This window comes from Eleutherodactylus coqui, chromosome 13 (genome assembly GCF_035609145.1).
Source record: "Eleutherodactylus coqui strain aEleCoq1 chromosome 13, aEleCoq1.hap1, whole genome shotgun sequence".
In the NCBI taxonomy this organism is placed as follows: domain Eukaryota; kingdom Metazoa; phylum Chordata; class Amphibia; order Anura; family Eleutherodactylidae; genus Eleutherodactylus; species Eleutherodactylus coqui.
Genome location: NC_089849.1, coordinates 122479496 through 122502520, shown reverse-complemented (window position 1 = coordinate 122502520; position 23025 = coordinate 122479496). Strand labels below are relative to the sequence as shown.

The window sequence follows — 23025 nt, the reverse complement described above, 5'->3', positions numbered from 1 at the left end:
TATTCTGTTGTGTGACTACGGCTCTATAGGGTCCATACAGAATAAGGTGTACATCTTGTGCCCCTCACTGGTCACTTCCCAGGAATCTTACATATAGCATAACAATATGGTCGTCATTTGCCGTGAATGTAAACCCCAAACATACTATACGGTTTCATAGGATGTCGTATGATAAAGGAGTATATAGGGTGCAGATTAGGCTTCAGTAGGAGGGGTGAAGGCTGCCAAGTACTATCCACATGTTTGTCAGTGGGAGATAATGGTGTTCAGCATATGCAATAAGGCATTCTCTAAATGCATGGAGAGAAGTTATATTCACACTAGTTTTACTAACTAACAGGTCGAGCCTGCCTTACTGACAGGCGTTGGCTCTTCACAGGCATTAACCCCTTAAGGATGTGGCCTTTTCTTTTCTGTTTACATTTTTCCTCCACCCCACCCCTTTTTAAAAAAATCATAACTTGATTTATCCATCGACGTCGCTGTATGAGGGCTTGTGTTTTGCAGGACGAGTTGTATTTTTCAATGGTGCTATTTAATGTACCATATAATGTACTGAAAAACCTTTAAAAAATTTTTTCCCTGCATAGCATCGTAATATGGTGCCATGCAGGAAAAGATCACAAATGGGAACGAACCCATGGGATTTATTTTGCGCATCTTACAATGCACAAATCCTGCAGTTTCCTTGCTGGTCTGCAGGCACCCGGAGGCTGATGTAAAAGTAAAGCTGGCAAAAGCTGGGATAGTGCATTCAGTCTATTGGGTGGTGATTAGGCATTGAGCCATTCACACTCATGCATGTTCATTACATAGGAGGGAAAAAGCCAGTGCATGACAGCGTGCGTGGGATGCAATCATGGCGATATGCAGCTAAACACACCGGTAAAACACTGCTTCTCATCCTCCGCTTAGGCTGGGCTCACATAACTTTTGTTTCACTAGTTTGCCAAACAATGCTAATTACTGTTGAGAAAATCCCTGTCAGCCCTGAAATGTAATTTGAGCTAAGAATATATTCTGTGAGAGGAGATGTTTTGTTTTTTTTCTTATCTAACACTGAGGACCTCCTCCTCATCATCATACACTGATCTATTACACAGATGATCTCCTCCTCCTCAAATACTAATATCTCCAACTACCACACAGCTTCCCACCAGCACTGAGCTACTTTGTACCACACAGAAATTAGCCCAGCACCCACGCTTATGAAAGCTGTCCAAAAGGAAATCTTTGTTGCCCATAGCAACCAATCACAGCGCAGCTTACATTTTACCCCAGCAGTAGAAGAAATAGCAAATTGGCAACAAAAATTACAAGGGAAGTCAGGGAGTTAAAAAAATAAATAAATACATGGGCAACGCCAGGTAATTAGCCAGTTTTTTTTTTTTAAAAACTACAAAAACTTTTTTAATCTATTCTTTTTTTCATCCCCCCTAAGGGGACTTGAACTTGCAATGTGTAGTGCATTACACTGTAGGTCTTGATAGGTAATTCATGGCAGCCCTGTATGAAGGGCTGCAGGCAACAAGCAGTGAAACATCAGTTAATTTCATGTTTAGGCGGATGAGTGGGCCCACGTCATGAGAACCGCCACACCAGTAGGGAAACACCGGCGGCACCTTGTAGACAACTGGGGGCCATTGCGTCATGGGGTCTACGGCACACACCAACCCTACCGTAACCCAAGACTGGACTCATCGGACCACGCCACATGTCGCCAGTCATGTAGGTTTCAGTACTCCCTCCTGCGCCCACACAGGGCGCCGTGTCCCGGTGTGAACCGAGAGGCTCTGATGGGTCTGCAGTGACTTGTGGGACAGGCGTATCCGGCCTGCATTCAGTGTGGTTTCACGCTGATAGTCCAGATCATTAACCCCTTGGGAACACGGCCTAGTTGGACCTGAGAACGCTAAGATTTCTTAGGATGCTCACTTTTCAAGAACTATAAATTTCTTCCTCTATCAAGACAGTCACATGGACCGGTTCCCCGGGCAGCGAGCTGTATCTGTCTGTTGGCACCATGTTGGGGGTATAGATGATGAACTACATAACTTTTATTCACTGTGGGCGAAGGGTGAAAAAATACACACTTCTTCCAATATGTGGAGTAAATTACATGATAACGCTTTTTCTGTGCGTAAAATTATGATGTTACCATAAGCGATAAAAGCAGAGGGTGGTAATAAATGGTTCGTACTCTGATTGGACCACAGTCGCTAGCGGGGGCCACAGGGTTCAGTATTAGGCCCCATTCTGTTCAATATATTTATCAATGACCTGATAGAGGGGCTGCACAGCAAAATATCAATATTTGCAGATGACACAAAATTATACAATATAATTAATGCAACGGCGGACGATGTGCGGCTACAAACGGACCTGGATAAGCCGGGGGATTGGGCAGGAAAATGGCAAATGAAGTTCAATGTTGATAAATGTAAGGTTCTGCACATGGGCAGCAAAAACAGATGTCACCAATATACACTGAATGGGGTACTGCTAGGGAGAAGTGATATGGAAAAAGACCTGGGGGTACTAGTGGATTGTAGACTAAGCTGGAGTCACCAATGAAGTGCGGAGAAGAGTCGCAGCAAGCTTTCCCACGACTCTCACGAGCGGAGAAAGATCCGAGGCGGCCCGGGAGGGACCCAAAACAGAACACCGCGGTCTGGAGGAGAGGGGAGTGGTGACCGGAAGGAGGGCGGTAAGACGCGGAGGACCGGGAAAATACCATCGCCCGGTAATTGGAAGGCGCCGGCGTAGGGCCCGCAGGGAGGAAAAGAAAACCAACCAGCAGCAGCACCTAACGGAGGGCCCCCCAAACAGTGTCGAAGGACTCTACAGATCTGGACACCCCGGCCCATAACACCGCCGGTGATCAGGAGGGAGAGGAGAAACACCCCCCACCACCTCATGAACCTGCAACTGAGGAAGCATCCTACAGACATCAGGGAGGCTGGTGAGTGATATAACACCCCCCCACTCGCCACATATCCCATTCCCCCAGAAACACGACCAGAGACGAGGTGATAACCTAAGCAGAGGAGCTGCATAAAAAAATCAAAATATCAAAAAACCAGGCCTCTCTCCCTCTCCTCGTCGGAGGACTTCCACCCTCCCCCCCAGCAGCTTACACCACTGCACCAACAAGAGCCAGGGGCACACCATAGATTAAGCCCAACGCCAGGGCCCAGTAAGTGACAAGGACCTGAGATTATCCCAAAAGAAAGCCGTGTGATTTAAGGGTCTTAGTGCCCTAATTTTTCGTGAGAGATTACTCTCCTCCTCTATCAACTACGGCAGTGAGCTAACCAATGGTGTAGCCAAACAAATCTTAAAACTGCACGCCTCCCGCCATTTACAGGGGACACTCTTTGTGCTATTAATGAAAGACAATATCACCAATCTACGCCTAATGGTGTAGTCAAGATACCCTCTACCCAGTAGACACATTTTCGGAGGTTCTATGACACTATACTGACCTCCGACCGTTAGGTGGAAAGTGATTTCATCAAGCAACTCATCAATTCATGAAATCCCAAACCTCCTCCAGCATAGGAAGCTTTTAATATGCCAAAGTACGGGAAATATAATAAAACAACCCCGCACCGAGCGCTACCTAAACCAATACCGACTGTAATCCTAAATTAAAATATAACTTTTATTGATTATTTATTCTAAAATCCTTTTCGGATATGAGGGCTTTCATAAAAAAACTTTTATAATGGGCGTGTGATGCGTTCCATTAATAATTGTATGTCCAATGTTTAGTGAAGAGAATCTGCTGTGTATAGCTGTCACTTCGCAGAAACTCTTGCATATAGAAACACTAGCTTCCGACCAGCTTTAATGTTTTTAGCGTACCATATGTTGTTTTGTACGCTTTTTTTCGGCTGGGGGTTGGACATACACAGAAACAAATATTGTAGTCTAGGACTGAGATCCTTTTTGTAAGATTCAATTATAAATCTTTTTCTAGAGAGAGGTGTATAATCTCTCTTGGTTCTGTTGTGTATAGCTCGACGCGTTTCTTCGCTATTCGCGATTCGGCAGGAGCAACACTGTTTGTCACATAGAACCAGATAGGTAAGGATCGAGCACATTAATGCAAATACATTGATCCAGTGTATCTTTGGACCCAGTGTATAATGTGCACACAAATGTGGTACGCCAGTGTAAGTGCATTCGGGAATTAACCAAATGGCTATATACTTGGATGATACTTCGGCATGATCATTCCAAATATTTTGTTTTTAATAGCCTGAATGCTAACTTAGACCGGCGTCTGTTCTAAAATGGAACTGGGCTACCAGAATACGATTCAAAGAGAAACCAGGGTTTCAGTCACCAGTATCTGTAAACGCTAGGTAGTTTTTTAACCTCGCTAACTAGGTGCTAACCCTAAGTCCAAAAGGTTGCAGGACCCTTTCTTTTAGCAGGTATAGTGATACTACCCCTAAATTCCCTATCTGTGCTCAGGTCACTGATACTAATCACCAGTGCCCGACCAAGAGGGTGGTCGGCAAATCAAGATAAGTAAATAAACAAAAAGAAAAGAATCTGGCAGCAGCTCCAGCCTTAGTGGTAGGCTCCAGCCAAAGGGGTACATACTTTTCACCAGCCCACAAGCAGCATTATAGATTAGATTGGATCCTTACCAACGCACTGACCCTACCGCTGATGTCCTTTTCGCGTCACCTAGTAATGGCTTGGTCAGATCACGATTTCCTACTTTCCCCCCAAACGAGAATTCCCTACACATTGAGACTAAACGAGGCTCTCCTCACCAACCCTACTCTGGTTACCACTATCCAACAAAAAATAGAAGACTACTTCCAACACAACGGCCCAGAAGACACAAAAGTAGATATAAGATGGCTGGCACACAAACCAGTAATACGAGGAGCCCTAATCTCTATAGCATCACAAAGGAAAAGGGAAAAAAACAGAGCCCAGGCTACATTACAACATAAGATCCGCAAACTCGAGATAGCATACACACAACACCCCTCACATTACTTAAGAAAAGCCATCCAGGACACCAGAATAGAATTAAATACACTACTAACCCATAAAACGGAAAAAGCTTTAGCCTGGACGCAAGCTACTTCTTACCAACTCGCAAACAAGCCTGACAAACTACTAGCAAGAAAACTCAGGAAAAAGAAACCACCAATGTAATCCACAAAATCCAAACAAAACACGGACAACTAACCTCTAACCCCGACAAAATATACAAAGCATTCCAACAGTACTACCAAAAATTATAGAACAACCAACAAACCACCTCAGAAGCACAAATCTCCCAATTCCTAAGCCAGCTCAAATTGCCCCAAGTATCTGATTCTGGACTTCAAAATCTCAACACCGCTCTCTCACTGAAGAAGACGTAGATTGGGCGATTAAACGTCTCAAGCGAGGGAAAGCCCCAGGCCGGGATGGCTTCACATCATTATACTATTAAAAAATGTATCCACACCCTAAAACCACACTTAGTTAACCTATTCAACCACATACTCCAGAAAGGACGCGTACACTCAGACCTTCTACAAGCCCTCATCACAACTATACCTAAACCAGGGAAGGACCAAACCCTCCCACCCAACTGCAGACCAATCTCACTTCTTAATATAGATCTAAAAGTATTTATATCCATAATAGCAGAGTGAATAACCTACTCCCTGCAATAATACACCGAGACCAAGTAGGCTTTATCCCAGGTAGACGAGCACCTGACAATGTAAGAAAAATCCTCAATCTTATAAACCACGCAAACCTAAACAAAACCCCCATGTCACTACTAGCATTAGATATAGTGAAGGCCTTTGATTCCCTATCCTGGACCTACCTCCGATTAGCCCTCCAGAAAATAGGGTTTTTAGGACCTTTCTTGAATGTTATATCAGCACTCAACTCCAAACCCATAGCATATCTTAAAATTCCCTCAACCCACCCTATCCCAATCCAAATTCTTAGAGGAACGAGGCAGGGCTGCCCGCTGTCACCAGCCCTATTCGCCCTAGCGATAGAACCACTAGCAATTGCCATACAAGAAAATATCAATATCACAGGAATCCAGACCGGTAACACGAACAACAAACTAAGCCTTTTCGCGGACGATCTATTTCTCACTATAACTAACCCACTGACCTCACTTCCTAATCTAATGTCGACACTAAATAAATTTAGCCTCATCTCAGGCCTTAAAATAAACCAGTTGAAATCAGAAATTCTCTGCTGCAATACCCCACAGAACACACAAAAATTAATTGAGATAAATTTCCAATTTAAAACCCAAAAGCATTACATATCCTACTTAGAGACTAAACTCACCAACTCACCAGAAACACTATAAATGGATCTACCAACCACTATTTAGACAATTGACCCTGGACTTAACAATATGGGAAACCCCATATCTCTCCTGGATCGGGCGCACACATAGCATCAAAATGACCCTACTCCCAAAATTACTATATTTGTTCAGCTCTCTCCCCATCCCAGTCCCAACCTCGGAATTACGGGCATTCCAAAAGAAAATATTCACATTTATCTGGGCAAATAAATGCCCCAGAATTTCCAAGTCCTTAATGTGCTTACATAAGAAATATGGGGGCCTCTCAGTGCCCTGCATCATAAAATACTATAGATACCCCCGGTATTCGCAGGCTCCCAATCCCCACTGTGGACCGCCATAGAAGAGACTAATCTCACACCCCTCACCTGGTCAACACTACTATGGACAAGGGCACCCTTACCAACCAACTTAAAAACTAACTCGCTATACTCCTTCTATTCCATCTTATTATGGAGACAAACTAGATTTAAGCTAAATCCACTTCATACTCCATCGCCATTGACACCCTTACTGCATAACCCTGATTTCCCACCCGGGCTAGTAGAGACCCAATTTACGTGGTGGAAAGCAAACAATCTGACATCCCTACATGACTTCTTGATCCACGGTAAATTGATGTTGATGTCTACATTTACCAATCGTCATAGTCCACCATCTCAAGAATGGTGGAGAAAACTACAAGTTTTCAACTTCTGCTCCTCAATACTGTCCCCATCGAGAAAGGTAGAATTAAATCGCATGGAAGCCATGTGCAAATTTTTCCCCACGCACCCAGGCACTCTCTCCCACTTCTACGCTATGTTAAATGGAGCACTGGTGGACACCAAACTACCGTACATGCTACGGTGGGAGACCGACTTTAATACTACTCTATTGCTAAGTCGTTGGCACCACTGCTGCGAAACCCTTAGCAGAAACAGTTGGCAAGTCTCATTAACTGAGACTTCACTTAAGGTACTACATACCTGGTACCGGAAAGACTGAATGTCATTTACCCAGAAGTTTCCAGTTCGTGCTTTAGAGGGTGTGGAGATACGGGCTCCCACCGACATATATGGTGGACATGTTCAGTTGCACAGACCTTCTGGAAAAGGATATCCCACCAAGGATAAGAATTAGATTAGACCCATTTATCTTACTAGGAAATAAACCCACGGGATTCGCAATCCAACTTTTAAACTACGTCAGCATACCACCATGGCAGCTCGCATCCTAATAGCACAACAATGGCGAAAGCCCACATTACCATTTGAAGCTTGTACAACCCGCATAAACAGAACGAAAGCTTATTGCCATCCGCCAAGAGAAAACTCCTCAATTCGAGAAAGTATGGAACCCCTGGATAGAATACATTAATATCCCCAACTTGTATTACTACATGAGAACATAAGTGGAAGACTGAACGACGAAGCCTAAACCCACCAAAAACATCATCTAAGAGGGAGAGGGGAGTGGGAAGAAAAAGGGGGGGGGGGGGGGGGAAGATGTATAATAAATAATCCCACACCATAACACCGCAATAATTACAATAGATCGGGCTTAGAAGACATCCAGATCTGTTTTACCTTCCTCCCCCTCCCCCCCTTTTTAAAAAATTCTGTGAGATATATAATAACCTGATACAACCTTATTATATGCAATCTATATATATATACCCTGTTTTGTTTTGTTATGTTATTAAGGCTATAAAGAGCTAGAAATTATGGTGACTCCGTTCAACAACGCAAAGATTGAAATATATCCCCCTGCGAGGGGTTAATGCGGCAGAGTGTGGCCAACCCTATTATTTAATTCAATAAAAACCGTTGAAACATAAATGGGGTACAGCTAGGGAAAAGGCCTGGGGGTACGAGTGGACTGGAGAATAAACTGGAGTAACCAATGCCAGTCAGCTGCTGCAAAGGCAAATAAAGTCTTGGGGTGCATTAAAAGAGGTATAGGGGCGAAGGATGAGAACATTATCCCCCCACTATATAAGGCACTTGTCAGGCCTCACATGGAATACTGCGCACAGTTCTGGTCACCGGTGCTCAGGAAAGATGTCACAGTGCTGGAGGGGGTTTAAAGAAGGGCAACTAAACTAATACATGGAACGACGGGACTGGAATACCCAGAGAGGCTATCCAAATTGGGACTATTTACTCTAGAAAAAAGATGGCTAAGGGGTGATCAAATAACCATGTATAAGTACATGAGGGGACAATACAAGGATCTCTCCATGATCTGTTTATACTCAGGACTGTGATGGTAACAAGAGGGCATCCGCTACGATTAGAGGAAAGTAGGTTTCATCACCAACATAGAAGGGGATTCTTTACTGTAAGAGCAGTGAGACTGTGGAACTCTCTACCGGAGGAAGTGGTGATGGCAAAATCCATAGAGGAGTTTAAGAGGGGACTAGGTGTCTTTCTAGAGCGCTACGATATTACAGGATATAGACGTTGGGTGACCGCGGGGTTGTTAATCCGGGTATACAGGCAGGTAGGAACTATCAGAGGTTGGTCCAGGGAACAGTCTGATTGCCATTATGGAGACAGGAAGGAAGTTTCCCCCCAAAAGGGCTAATTGGCTTCTGCCTCATTGTTTTTTTTTGCCTTCCTCTGGATCAACAATGAAGGGGTGGGGTTAAGACAGGCTGGACTCGATGGACATTGTCTTCATTCGGCCTTACATACTATGTTACCAAAATTCTACATATTTTTTATGTTTTCCCCATTTCCAACATTTCTTCCACATGGCTGCGTTCCGCGCCCGCGACGTTATTTTCCGCGGCCGGCGCTCTGTGAGGACTCATAGTTTTGCATGTCCGTTTTGGGATTCATATGATTTTCTGATCACTTTTATTGTTTTTGGAGATGAGACATAAACAAACACATTGTGTCCCTTTTTAGAGTGTTTGCTGTGGGAAATAACCATAAAGCGCCCAATGTCCTTCATGTGTTGCCGGGAAGCCGGCTGCAGGGTGTTCGTACTGCAGTGTATTGTGTGATCTACTTGCAGCACACCCAGAGGTCGCTGTTAGCGCTATGGTTACCATGGCAACCCAGCAGCGCTCTGTGATCCCTCCGCCGGCTACACTGATACATGTAAGGGGTTAACGGACACCTCGGCTGCTCCGGCTCCCGCGCCATCTACATGCTGTGACGTACATGTACACTGTGGGCTTCCCCAGTACCCCGACCCGTGAGCACAGCGCCCCTCCCCTCTCATAACACGAGCAGACTGATCGCCTCACACGTCTTAATCACATGACTGTGGCGTCATCGAAGGTCCTACGTGCACCGCCCCACTAACCGGTCACATGACTGTGACGTCCTCACAGGTCCTTAAGCCCGTGTAATGCTACATCTGTAGGTTAGTGGTCAATCAGGGTTCGTGCGTTTTGTGTTCCTTGCGGTTCTGTCTACGGACCGTAATATAGAACACACGTGTGTCTGTAGTGCTGCACAAAATAAACTGTGCTTGTGTAGTACATGTCTGTAATGTCAGCATCATATGTTATAGGTGTATGTATATACATATCTATAGATATGTAGTATGGATGTGTATATAATGTCAGCGCTGTATATAGTATAGGTGTGTATATAATAGCCCTATATATAGTATAGGTGTGTATATAATGTCAGCGCTGTATATAGTATAGGTGTGTATATAATAACACTATAGTATAGGTGTGTATATAATGTCAGCGCTGTATATAGTATAGGTGTGTATATAATAGCCCTATATATAGTATAGGTGTGTATATAATGTCAGCGCTGTATATAGTATAGGTGTGTATATAATGTCAGCGCTGTATATAGTATAGGTGTGTATATAATAGCTCTATATATAGTATAGGTGTGTATATAATGTCAGCGCTGTATATAGTATAGGTGTGTATATAATAACACTATAGTATAGCTGTGTATATAATGTCAGCGCTGTATATAGTATGGGTGTGTATATAATAGCCCTATATATAGTATAGGTGTGTATATAATGTCAGCGCTGTATATAGTATAGGTGTGTATATAATAGCCCTATATATAGTATAGGTGTGTATATAATAACACTATAGTATAGGTGTGTGTATATAATGTCAGCGCTGTATATAGTATAGGTGTGTATATAATGTCAGCGCTGTATATAGTATAGGTATGTGTATGATAGCACTATATATAGTATAAATGCGTATATAATGTCAGCGCTATATATAGTATAGGTGTGTATATAATAGCCCTATATATAGTATAGGTGTGTATATAATGGCACTATATATAGTATAGGTGTGTATATAATGTCAGCACTGTATATAGTATAGGTGTGTATATAATAGCCCTATATATAGTATAGGTGTGTATATAATGGCAGCACTGTATATAGTATAGGTGTGTATATAATAACACTATAGTATAGGTGTGTATATAATGGCAGCACTGTATATAGTATAGGTGTGTATATAATAGCTCTTTATATAGTATAGATGTGTATATAATGTCAGCACTGTATATAGTATAGGTGTGTATATAATGGCAGCACTGTATATAGTATAGGTGTGTATATAATAACACTATAGTATAGGTGTGTATATAATGGCAGCACTGTATATAGTATAGGTGTGTATATAATAGCTCTTTATATAGTATAGATGTGTATATAATGTCAGCGCTGTATATAGTATAGGTGTGTATATAATAGCCCTATATATAGTATAGGTGTGTATATAATGTCAGCGCTGTATATAGTATAGGTGTGTATATAATAGCCCTATATATAGTATAGGTGTGCATATAATAACACTATAGTATAGGTGTGTGTATATAATGTCAGCGCTGTATATAGTATAGGTGTGTATATAATGTCAGCGCTGTATATAGTATAGGTGTATATAATAGCCCTATATATAGTATAGGTGTGTATATAATGGCAGCACTGTATATAGTATAGGTATGTGTATGATAGCCCTATATATAGTATAGGTGTGTATATAATGTCAGCGCTGTATATAGTATAGGTGTGTATATAATAGCCCTATATATAGTATAGGTGTGTATATAATGTTAGTGCTATATGTAGTATAGGTGTGTGTATATAATAGCCCTATATATAGTATAGGTGTGTATATAATGTCAGCGCTGTATATAGTATAGGTGTGTATATAATAGCACTATATATAGTATAGGTGTGTATATAATGTCAGCGCTGTATATAGTATAGGTGTGTATATAATAGCCCTATATATAGTATAGGTGTGTATATAATGGCAGCACTGTATATAGTATAGGTGTGTATATAATAGCCCTATATATAGTATAGGTGTGTATATAATGTCAGCGCTGTATATAGTATAGGTGTGTATATAATAGCCCTATATATAGTATAGGTGTGTATATAATAGCCCTATATATAGTATAGGTGTGTATATAATAGCCCTATATATAGTATAGGTGTGTATATAATAACACTATAGTATAGGTGTGTATATAATGGCAGCGCTGTATATAGTATAGGTGTGTATATATTAGCTCTATATATAGTATAGATGTGTATATAATGTCAGCGCTGTATATAGTATAGGTGTGTATATAATGTCAGCGCTGTATATAGTATAGGTGTGTATATAATACTATACATAGTATAGATATGTATATAATATGTGTTGTATATAGTATAGGTGTGTATATAATGTTAACACTGTATATAGTATAGGTGTGTATATAATGTTAGCGTTGTATATAGTATAGGTGTGTATATAATGTTAGCGTTGTATATAGTATAGGTGTGTATATAATGTTAGCGTTGTATATAGTATAGGTGTGTATATAATACTATACATAGTATAGATATGTATATAATATGTGTTGTATATAGTATAGGTGTGTATATAATAACACTATATATAGTATAGATATGTATATAATATAAGTGCTGTATATAGTATTGGTGTGTATATAATAGCACTATATGTAGTATAGATATGTATATAGTATAGGTGTGTATATAATGTTAACACTGTATATAGTATAGGTGGGTATATAATGTTAGCGTTGTATATAGTATTGGTGTGTATATAATAGCACTATATGTAGTATACCTGTGTATATAATAACACTATATATAGTATAGATGTGTATATAATGTTAGCGTTGTATATAGTATAGGTGTGTGTATATAATAGCACTATATATAGTATAGGTGTGTGTATATAATAGCACTATATGTAGTATACCTGTGTATATAACACTATATATAGTATAGATATGTATATAATGTAAGTGCTGTATATAGTATAGGTGTGTATATAATGTTAGTGTTGTATATAGTATAGGTGTGTATATAAAGTTAGCGCTGTATATAGTATAGGTGTGTATATAAAGTTAGCGTTGTATATAGTATAGGTGTGTATATAAAGTTAGCGCTGTATATAGTATAGGTGTGTATATAAAGTTAGCGTTGTATATAGTATAGGTGTTTATATAATGTTAGCGCTGTATATAGTATAGGTGTTTATATAATGTTAGCACTGTATATAGTATAGGTGTTTATATAATGTTAGCACTGTATATAGTATAGGTGTTTATATAATGTTAGCGCTGTATATAGTATAGGTGTTTATATAATGTTAGCGTTGTATATAGTATAGGTGTGTATATAATAACACTATATGTGGTATACCTGTGTATATAATAACACTATATATAGTATAGATATGTATATAAAGTTAGCATTGTATATAGTAAAGGTGTGTACTAGAGATGAGCGAGCGTACTCGGCCACACCCCTTTTTCGCCCGAGCACCGCGATTTTCGAGTACTTCTGTACTCGGGCGAAAAGATTCTGGGGGCGCCGTGGGTGAGTGAGGGGTTGCAGCGGGGAGCGGGGGAGAGAGGGAGAGAGAGAGGGCTCCCCCCTGTTCCCCGCTGCTACCCCCCACACCGCCACGCCTCCCCCCGCCCCCCGGCGCCCCCCGAATCTTTTCACCCGAGTACTGAAGTACTCGAAAATCGCGGTTCTCGATCGAGTAATTACTCGAAACGAGTAGGTTCGCTCATCTCTAGTGTGTATATAAAGTTAGCGTTGTATATAGTATAGGTGTGTATATAATGTTAGCACTGTATATAGCAGTGGTGGCGAACCTATGGCATGCGTGCCAGAGGTGGCACGCAGAGCCCTTTCTGCTGGCACGCGCCGCCATTGGCCGCTCACCACTTGTGAGTACCAGCAGGGGCCGCAGCTCCCCGGTAATCTTGTATTATGTCGCCACCAGACGTTAGGGGTGGTGACCTAATACAGGGGTTTGACATGTTGCAACACCCCCAGCTTCTGATAGGCTGGGGGTGTGTGTGGCCTTACCAGGGGAAGTGTCGGCGGCGGCCATAGCAGGGGGTCGGAGGTGGCTGGGGCAGGGATGCTGGAGGGAGCGGCGTCGGCAGCAGGAGACAGAGTGCCGGCGGCATGAGCACAGCCACTGCCAGTTGAGGGAGCGGCGGTGGCAGCTGGAGAGCAGGACACAGAGCGGCTGCAGCACAGACTGGGGTACACTGGGGGGTGTTGCTATCACTCTGGGGGGCCATTACTCTGGGGGGCCATTCCTCTGGGGGCCACTATTATGCGGGGGTGCGCTGTGGGGTGTCGCTATTATGCGGGGGTGCGCTGTGGGGTGTCAGTATTGCGCGGGGGGACCGCTGTGGGGTGTCAGTATTGCGTGGGGGGACTGCTGTGGGGTGTCAGTATTGCGCGGGGGGACCGCTGTGGGGTGTCAGTATTGCGCGGGGGGACCGCTGTGGGGTGTCAGTATTGCGCGGGGGGACTGCTGTGGGGTGTCAGTATTGCGCGGGGGGACCGCTGTGGGGTGTCAGTATTGCGCGGGGGGACCGCTGTGGGGTGTCAGTATTGCGCGGGGGGACCGCTGTGGGGTGTCAGTATTGCGCGGGGGCACCGCTGTGGGGTGTCAGTATTGCGCGGGGGGCGGCTGGGCGGTGGGTTCACTATTACCGCTGGAGTATGTTTACATGTGGCGGACATGGGCGGGGCTGTTTTAAAATAGACCGGTGCAGATTCTGACTGCTTTATGGATGCGGAAATGCTGCAGAATTTTCCACAGTATTTTCCGCTGAGGACATTCCGCAGTATTTCCACATCCAAAAAGCAGTCAAAATCTGCACGCTGTCTATTTCGAAATGGCCCGGTCTTTTTCAGAACGACGGGGGTAAAATCATGTCGTGATAAGCCCCGCCCCCTGATGTGTTGGCACTTTGCGATAAATAAGTAGGTTTTGGGTTGCAGTTTGGGCACTCGGTCTCTAAAACGTTTGCCATCACTGGTGTATAGTATGGGTGTGTATGTAATAACACTGTATATAGTATAGGTGTGTGTATATAATGTTAGTGCTATATGTAGTATAGGTGTGTATATATTAGCACTATATATAATGTTTGTGCTATGTGTAGTATAGGTGTGTGTATATAATAGCACTGTATATATTATAGGTTTGTGTATAATGTTAGCACTGTATATAGTATAGGTGTGTATATAATGTTAGTGCTATATATAGTATAGGTGTGTATATAATGTTAGTGCTATATATAGTATAGGTGTGTATATAATGTTAGTGCTATATATAGTATAGGTGTGTATGTAATAGTGCTATATGTAGTATAGGTGTGTATATAATGTTAGCACTGTATATAGTATAGGTGTGTATATAATGTTAGTGTTGTATATAGTATAGGTGTGTATATAATGTTAACGCTGTATATAGTATAGGTGTGTATATAATAACACTATATGTAGTATAGGTGTGTATATAATGTTAGCGCTGTATATAGTATAGGAGTGTATATAATGTTAGCACTGTATATAGTATAGGTGTTTATATAATGTTAGCGTTGTATATAGTATAGGTGTGTATATAATAGCACTATATGTAGTATACCTGTGTATATAATAACACTATATATAGTATAGATATGTATATAATATAAGTGCTGTATATAGTATAGGTGTGTATATAATGTTAGTGCTATATGTAGTATAGGTGTGTGTATATAATGTTAGTGCTATATGTAGTATAGGTGTGTGTATATAATAGCACTGTATATATTATAGGTGTGTGTATAATGTTAGCGTTGTGTATAGTATAGGTGTGTGTATAATAGCACTCTATATAGTAAATGTGTGTATATAATGTTAACACTGTATATAGTATAGGTGTGTATATAATGTTAGTGCTATATGTAGTATAGGTGTGTGTATATAATAGCCCTATATATAGTATAGGTGTGTATATAATGTCAGCGCTGTATATAGTATAGGTGTGTATATAATAGCACTATATATAGTATAGGTGTATATAATGTCAGCGCTGTATATAGTATAGGTGTGTATATAATAGCACTCTATATAGTATAGATATGTATATAATATAAGTGTTGTATATAGTATAGGTGTGTATATAAAGTTAGCGTTGTATATAGTATAGGTGTGTATATAATGTTAACACTATATATAGTATAGGTGGGTATATAATAGCACTATATGTAGTATACCTGTGTATATAATAACACTATACATAGTATAGATATGTATATAATATAAGTGTTGTATATAGTATAGGTTTGTATATAAAGTTAGTGTTGTATATAGTATAGGTTTGTATATAAAGTTAGTGTTGTATATAGTATAGGTGTGTATATAATAGCACTATATGTAGTATACCTGTGTATATAATAACACTATATATAGTATAGATATGTATATAGTATAGGTGTGTATATAATGTTAGCGTTGTATATAGTACAGGTGTGTATATAAAGTTAGTGTTGTATATAGTATAGGTGTGTATATAATAACACTATATGTAGTATAGATATGTATATAATATAAGTGCTGTATATAGTATAGGTGTGTATATATTAGCACCATATGTAGTATAGGTGTGTATATTATGTTAGTGCTATATATAGTATAGGTGTGTATTAGAGATGAGCGAACGTACTCGGTAAGGCCGATTTCGCAATCGAGCACCGCGATTTTCGAGTACTTCACTACTCGGGTGAAAAGTACTCGGGGTCGCTGGGGGGCGGGGCTTGGCGGAGCGGGGGGTAGCAGCGGGGAACAGGGGGGAGCCCTCTCTCTCTCCCTCTCCCCCCCACTCCCCTCTGCAACCCCCTGCTCACCCACAGCGCCCCCGAGTACTTTTCACCCGAGTAGTGAAGTACTCGAAAATCGCGGTGCTCGATTGCGAAATCGGCCTTACCGAGTACGTTCGCTTATCTCTAGTGTGTATATAATGTTAGGTCTATATATACTATAGGTGTGTATATAATAGCACTCTATATAGTAAAGGTGTGTGTGTAATGTTAGCACTGTATATAGTATAGGTGTGTATCCAATAGCACTATATATACTAGAGGTGTATATATAATGTTAGCGCTGTATATAGTATAGGTGTGTGTATATCATAGCACTATATGTAGTATACCTGTGCATATAATAACTCTATATATAGTATAGGTGTGTATGTAATATTAGTGCTGTATATAGTATAGGTGTGTATGTAATAACACTGTATATAGTATAGGTGTGTATGTAATAACACTGTATATAGTATAGGTGTGAATATAATGTTAGCGCTGTGTATAGGTGTGTGTGTATATAATGTTAGTGCTATATGTAGTATAGGTGTGTGTATGATAGCACTGTTTATAGTATAGGTGTGAATATAATGTTAGCGCTGTGTATAGGTGTGTGTGTATATAATGTTAGTGCTATATGTAGTATAGGTGTGTGTATGATAGCACTGTTTATAGTATAGGTGTGTATATAATGTTAGCGTTGTATATAGTATAGGTGTGTACGTAATAGCACTATATGTAGCATAGCTGTGTATATAATGTTAGTACTATATGTATGTAGTATAGGTGTATATGTAATAGGACTATATATAGTACAGATGTGTATATGTTAGCGCTGTATATAGTATAGATGTATATATAATGCCAAGAAATAGATTATACTCACCTGTCTGGATGCTGCGGATCTCCCCTCCGTCACAGCCGGATCTATTTTCTTCTGCCCGGCGGATGTGCCCACGGTCCCTCGGCACAGCCCAATAACAGCTGCGGGCCCGGATGGCTTCCATTGACTTTAATGGAAGCCGTGGGAGCTGCCCTTGCAGGAGAGCCATAAGAAAATGGAGCATGCTGCAGGTGTTTTTTTAATTACCTGCGGATGCCCAATGATTCCCTATGGGCGCGAATCACGTGTGCAGGGGACCTGCGCGGAATTAATAAATCTATTTTCCCTGTGGACATTCGGCCCCTAAGGCGCTGAGGTCACTAAGGGGTTAAGGTACCTTTTCTAATCATTAAAAAAATAAGCAGGATACAAAAGCGTAAAATGATTTATTTGGGCCCGACTGAAGAAGTGCAACAGGCCAGCTCTTGTATAATAACCTGGATGAGCCCAGGCCCCTCTTGGTTTGGCCCAAGTACTATTACTGCAACTACTACTGTGTGGCACCAGCAGGGGGCGCACAGCTCCCATCTAGCCCTATTACTCTTACTCCAACTGCTACTGTGTGGCACCAGCAGGGGGCACACGGCTCCCATCTAGCCCTAGTACTATTACTCAACTACTACTGTGTGGCACCAGCAGTGGGCACACAGCTCCCATCTAGCCCTAGTACTATTACTCAACTACTACTGTGTGGCACCAGCAGGGGGCGCACAGCTCCCATCTAGCCCTAGTACTATTACTCAACTACTACTGTGTGGCACCAGCAGGGGGCACACGGCTCCCACCTAGCCCTAGTACTATTACTCAACTACTACTGTGTGGCACCAGCAGGGGGCACACGGCTCCCATCTAGCCCTAGTACTATTACTCAACTACTACTGTGTGGCACCAGCAGGGGGCACATGGCTCCCACCTAGCTCTAGTACTATTACTCCAACTACTACTGTGTGGCACCAGCAGGGGGCGCACGGCTCCCATCTAGCTCTAGTACTATTACTCCAACTGCTACTGTGTGGCACCAGCAGGGGGCGCACGGCTCCTAACTGCCTCTAGTACTATTACTCCAACTGCTACTGTGTGGCATCAGCAGGGTGCGCACGGCTCCCATCTAGCCCTATTACTCTTACTCCAGCTGCTACAGTATGGCACCAGCAGGGGGCGCACGGCTCCCATCTAGCCCTATTACTATTACTCCAACTGCTACTGTGTGGCACCAGCAGGGGGCGTACGGCTCCCATCTAGCCCTATTACTATTACTCCAACTACTACTATGTGGCACCAGCAGGAGGCATACGGCTCCCATCTAGCCCTAGTACTATTACTCCAACTACTACTATGTGGCACCAGCAGGGGGCGCACGGCTCCTATCTAGCCCTAGTACGGATTTGGCTGTTCTGTTGCTGGTGATCTTGTGGTCTTCAGCGATGATTGATGATGCGGTTGGCCGCGCACATGGCTGTCACCTTGTAAGAGACACCATCCATGTGGCCAGTTATTGCTATCACCGTCTCCGTAAGGGCTCATGTTCACGGCCGTAGTTTTACCACATATGACACAAGCGTGATACGTGGTGCATGGAGGCCATGAAAGTCAATGTCCCATTCACACTTGTGCGTGGGCGCTGCGTATCGATGTGCACGAAAAATATTTTTCTGCATATGATCGCAGCCCTTCTATGGCATGATGCGCTGTCCATACACATACATCGGGGACGGGCTCATTTCCATATGCGTCCCCCTGAACAGAACGTGGAAATTAACGAAATAAAACACAATGCGCATGACTGTGACGTCAGATGGGTGGGCCTGCGCAGTGTCGTACTCGGCCCGTACGCGGTCTCTGCCGGCAGAGCGTATGGACTGTAATCTGTAAATCTCCCCCGCCGTGGGCATGAGCCCCGAGTCTGTGAGTTTGTTTTCCCTATCGGATGCCAAAAAAAAAGCAAATCCATTTCCCTGTCCCAAATGTATCTGCCCTGTCAGAGTCCCTCAGTCACATTTTCAAAATTGCCATTCCCTGTTTTACCTTCTGAGCAAGAAGCAGATTGCCACCATCATTGCGCACATTGGGCCCTAGAACTGACCCGCTAAAATGAAGAGAACTGGCAGGATATTGCTAATGGAGGTCTTGTCCCGCTCATAATTTCGGTGGCCTCATCTAAGGGTTACAGTAGTGAGGGCCGTTTACCCCCGACAGGTCCTCTCAGTGATGATCATTCCTGTGATCAGTAAAGGGAGGTAGAGTGGCCGGGGATCGTTCCCTCCACAATAAACATAGTAACATAGTAACATGGTTCGTAAGGCTGAATGAAGACATTGTCCATCTAGTCCAGCCTGTCTATCCTCCTGTTTTGTTGATCCAGAGGAAGGCAAAAAAACTCCAAGAGCAGAAGCCAATTAGCCCTTTTGGGGAAAAAATTCCTTCCCGACTCCCTAATGGCAATCAGACTGTTCCCTGGATCAACCCCTAATAGTTCCTACCTGCCTGTATACCTGGATTAACAAATAACCTAAGATTTATAACCAATAATATCCTTCCTCTCCAGAAAGACATCAAGTCCCCTTTTAAACTCCTCTATGGATTTTGCCATCACCACTTCCTCCGGTAGAGAGTTCCACAGTCTCACTGCTCTTACAGTAAAGAACCCCTTTCTATGTTGATGATGAAACCTGCTTTCCTCTAATTGTAGCGGATGCCCTCTTGTTACCGTTGCAGTCCTGGGTATAAACAGATCACGGAGAGATCCATGTGTTGCCCCCTCATGTACTTATACATGGTTATTTGGTCGCCTCTTAACCTTATCCCAATTTTGATAGCCTCTCTGCGTATTCCAATCCTGTCATTCCATGTATTCGTTTAGTTGCCCTTCTTTGAACCCCCTCCAATACCGTAACATCTTTCCTGAGCACCGGTGACCAGAACTGTTCGCAGTATTCCATGTGAGGCCTGACAAGTGCCTTATATAATGGAAGGATAATGTTCTCGTCCCTCGCCCCTATACCTCTTTTAATGCACCCCAAGACTTTATTTGCCTTTGCAGCAGCTGACTGGCATTGGTTACTCCAGTTTAGTCTATAGTCCACTAGTACCCCCAGGTCTTTTTCCATATCACTTTTCCCTAGCAGTACCCCATTTAGTGTATATTGGTAACATCCGTTTCTCCTGCCCATGTACATAACCTTACATTTATCAACATTGAACTTCATTTGCCATTTTTCTGCCCAAGCCCCCAGCTTGTCCAGGTCCGTTTGTAGCCGCACATTGTCCTCCGTTGCATTAATTATATTGTATAATTTTGGGTCATCTGCAAATATTGATATTTTACTGTGCAGCCCCTCTATCAGGTCGTTGATAAATATATTGAACAGAGTGGGGCCTAATACTGAACCTTGTGGCACCCCACTAGTGACTGTGGCCCAATCACAGTATGAACCATTTATTACCACCCTCTGCTTTCTATCATTGAGCCAATTTTTAACCCAATTACACATGTTTTCACCCAATCCGAGCTGTCTCATTTTGTATATTAGCCTATTGTGTGGCACGGTGTCAAACGCTTTAGAGAAGTCCAGATATACGAGATCAATAGACTCTCCCAGGTCCAGCTTAGAGCTTACTTCATTGTAGAAACTGATCAGATTTGTCTGACATGAGCGACCCTTCATGAATCCATGCTGGTAAGGAGTTATTCCCTTGTTCTCCTTGAGGTGCTCATCGATGGCGTCTCTCAGAATCCCCTCGAAAATTTTTCCCGTTACTGAGGTGAGACTTACCGGCCTGTAGTTACCAGGCTCACTTTTGGTCCCCTTTTTATAAATTGGAACCACGTTGGCAATGCGCCAATCCAATGGTACAACACCGGTCTTGATAGTGTCTAGAAATATTAGGTATAGCGGCCTAGCTATTTCATCACTTAGTTCCCTTAGTATCCTTGGGTGTAATCCATCTGGGCCTGGCGATTTATCGATTTTAATCTTCTTTAACCTGTTCCGCACTTCCTCCTACGTTAGGTATGACATATTTTGCGAGGGGTTTATTTTATTCCCATGTATCTTGTGTGGCATTTCCTTTTTGTTTGTGAATACGCTTGAAAAGAAACTATTTAATAGATTTGCCTTCCCTCCATCATCAGACTTCGTGCATTCGTGGTCATACAATTGATATCGTTATTTTAGTTTTTTTAAATTTGTTTTTTTGCTATTCGTACTGTTGGCTGACCTCACATTTCTAACTGTACTAACCCCCCCCCCCCCCGCTCGACCCCCATTCCCATTTCTTTGACCCAGGTCGCTAGTTACACTGGCTACCCCACTATTTATCATTTTGCCCTCCCCCAGTCCCTAGTTTAAACACTCCTCCAGCCTTCTAGCCATCTTCTCCCCCAGCACAGCTGCACCCTCCCCATTAAGATGCAGCCCGTCCCTACGGTAGAGCCTGTAGCCGACAGCAAAGTCAGCCCAGTTCTCTAGGAACCCAAATCCCTCCTTCTTACACCAACTCCAGAGCCACTTGTTTACCTCCCTAAGATCCTGCTGCCTTTCTAGTGTGGCTTTAGGTGCAGGTAGTATTTCCGAGAAAACCACCCTGGAGGTCCTCGCCCTAAGCTTGGCCCCTAAGTCCCTGAAATCATTTTTGAGGGCCCTCCAGTGACCTCTAATTTGTTCATTGGTGCCAACGTGCACCATGACCGCTGGATCCTCACCAGCCCCTCCCAGTAATCTGTCAATCCGATCCGCGATGTGTCAAACTCGAGCGCCAGGAAGACAACACACCGTTCGACAATCCCGGTCTTTATGGCAGATTGCCCTGTCTGTCCCCCTAATAATTGAGTCCCCCACCACTCGGACCTGTCTAGCCTGCCCTGCACTCCCCGTCCCCGTCTCACTGGAGCAGTCATCCCCCTGGCGTTCAGAGGGCATGTCGTGCTGCAGCGGTGCTGGCTCTGTAATGGCATCCCCCTCATCTGCCAATCTTGCAAACTTGTTGGGTTGTGCCAGTTCAGGACTAGCCTCCCTGGTTCTCTTCCCTCTACCGCTCCTTCTATCTGACACCCAGCTGACTGCCTGCTCCCCCTGCTCTTCCGTACTACCATCCGCCCCCGCCTCTACCCCAGCGAGTGTCTGCTCAGTGAGCACCAAACTCCTTTCCATGATGTCAATGGCTCTCAGTGTTGCCAGTTGCCCATTTAGATCCAGGATTTGGGCTTCTAAATGTGCGATGTGCATGCATCTTGCACAACAGTCTGCACCCTCGATCGGCTGATCAAGGACCGCATACATTGCACAAGTAGCACACTGGATGACATTGCCAGGCATGGAGCTCATCCTAATGGGGATCTACAATTTACTTGTGGAAGTAGTGAAGATAGACTTGTTCACACTCCGCTCACACGCTGTCGCTTCTGCGCAACCGCTCACACACTGACGCTCACACGCAACCGCTCACACGCTGCCCCCTCTGCGCAACCGCTCACACACTGACGCTCACACACAACCGCTCACTCGCTGCCACTCACCTGCTGCCTCCTGCAAAGACCACTCACACACTGACGCTCATGCGCAACCGCTCACACACTGACGCTCATGCGCAACCGCTCACACGGTGCCCCCTCTGCGCACCCTCTGGTGACCTTCAAAGGGCCGATTGTAAGACAGTATAGTAAG

At 43.2% G+C, this 23025-nt stretch overlaps 1 protein-coding gene across 3 annotated transcripts in view; it reads left to right on the top strand.

The window, feature by feature from the left end:
- The first annotated feature begins 9674 nt into the window (after positions 1–9674).
- The window catches only part of LOC136588078 (oocyte zinc finger protein XlCOF6-like), a 43516-nt gene continuing 30165 nt past the window's right edge, over positions 9675–23025 (top strand). For all 3 annotated transcript variants that reach the window (XM_066587012.1, XM_066587011.1, XM_066587010.1), the window contains exon 1: positions 9675–9715. The gene's annotated coding sequence lies outside the window, so the exon portion shown is untranslated. The remainder of the gene's footprint in view (positions 9716–23025) is intronic.